At 51.3% G+C, this 1802-nt stretch overlaps 1 pseudogene; it reads right to left on the bottom strand.

Annotated features, from left to right (window-relative positions):
* Window positions 1-1079: 1079 nt before the first annotated feature.
* LOC114623240 lies at window positions 1080-1201 on the bottom strand (annotated as a pseudogene).
* Window positions 1202-1802: the final 601 nt, after the last annotated feature.

Raw genomic sequence — 1802 nt, 5'->3', positions numbered from 1 at the left:
GCGGAGGGAGGAGGCAATCAAATCTTGAGGGGCAGTATTTAGCATTTAAATACATAGCAACACCAGACCAACCACAACAGGGATATCCTGTTGTTGCCCTGTGTCATGAAGATCCTATAGTTTTGGATCTTGTAGGACCAGCCCCCTCATTCACTCCAGAAGTTCATTGATGGCGTAGATGTTGGGGTGGGCCAAGTCAAAGTCCTGGAACTAGAACTGAGAGGTATCTAAGTTGGTCAGCTGGATGGCTCTCCCACTCTCAAGCCCTCAGGGTGGCAACCCTCAACTCTCACCGTCCCCAGTCTCTGAAACCAGGGCCAGCTCAACTCTGCTGCCCAGGCAGGTAGGTGCAGGGTCCACTCTCCTGAGTACTGCAGTTGGCTTGGGATGGGGTCGGCGCTCCTGCTCTCATGTCCCTAGGGCCAGCTCTCCCAGGATGCCCGGGTGAGGGGTAGGAACAGTTCTGCACAGCCCTCCCATATAAACACCTGCCTGGCCTTTGGAGGTAATAGACCCCAGCTGCTACAGGGTCATGGACCCAAATGTGTCCCCCAGTGGCAGCACAGACCAGACCCCCACCATGGTCCCAGGCGGCATCGCAAATCAGGCTGTTCCTCACTACCCTTGAGTCTCCAGTTCTGCTTCTCTTCATTGTGCCCACATCCTTCTGTTTCTGTTTCTCTTTCTCTTCCATTTCTCCATCACTTACTTGTTCCTCTTGGTGGTGTCTGGGATCTCTGAGTGTTTACGGTCATCTCAGGAATGCTATGTCCATTTCATGCATTATGGATGGCTCCAGGTTGGTGTCATCTTGGGCATGGTCAGAACCACCAGGCCTGTGTGGCACCAGACTGGTGGTTAGCTCAGGCTAGCTCCCTGTTTGGCCCCACTGGCACCCATCTGATGGTCCTCTCAGGCCCTTTCCTCAACCAGCCTGCCTGAGCGGCTCCTCTCAAAGATCTATCTAGGGTTCGTTTGGTCCCAGGCAGGGTTCTTCTAGTCTCAGGCATACACCCAGTCCTGGGAGCCCACCCAGCCTTGCCCAGCTGATGGTCATGTCAGGCTTGATTTTTTCCGGGAATGTTAGGCTACTAATTATTCATATGTTCCTAGGTCAGAACACTGATAGGCAGAGCGTTTCTCCTCTCCGCTACCTACTGACACACAGCAGCCACTTTAGAGTCATGCTTTAAAGAGACACTGCCAATTTAGAAAATGCCTCCATAAGATTGGCTGAAACGCCCTGGGCTGTGGTGGCACCCACCTTTAATCCCAGCACTTGAGTGGCAGAGGCAAGTGGATCTCAGTGAGTTCAAGGCCAGCCTGGTTTATGAGTTCCAGGACAGCAAGGGCTACACAAAGATAAACACTGTTTGGGGAGGGGAAAAAAAAGATTGGCTTATAGGCAAGTCTGTCAGACAATTTCAGAATTAATAATTGATGTGGGAGGATTCATCCCTCAGTGGATGGTGCTAACTCTGGGTAGGTGATCCAGGGTTGTATAACAAAGCAGGGTGAGTAAGGCTTGAGGAGAAAGCCAGGAAGCAGCACCACTCCATGACCTCTTCTCCAATTCCTATCTTCAGGTTCTTGCCCCATTCCCTGCACTGACGTATGATCTGAATATTGTAAACTGGAATGCCTACTCCCACCATCACAACCACCAGCTTCATTTCAGGAGACCGTTCTCTCCACCAAGGGATTCAAACACCATTGAGGAGTAAAATTCAGACCCGTGAGCACTCTCTAAGTTGCCAGTGTAGCTCAGTGTCTGATCATTAAAACCTCATCCTTCTCCACGT

This window comes from Grammomys surdaster, unplaced genomic scaffold (genome assembly GCF_004785775.1).
Source record: "Grammomys surdaster isolate TR1022 unplaced genomic scaffold, NIH_TR_1.0 194, whole genome shotgun sequence".
Lineage (NCBI taxonomy): Eukaryota > Metazoa > Chordata > Mammalia > Rodentia > Muridae > Grammomys > Grammomys surdaster.
The sequence above is the reverse complement of the archived record's forward strand: the minus strand, read 5'-3'. Positions and strand labels throughout refer to the sequence as shown.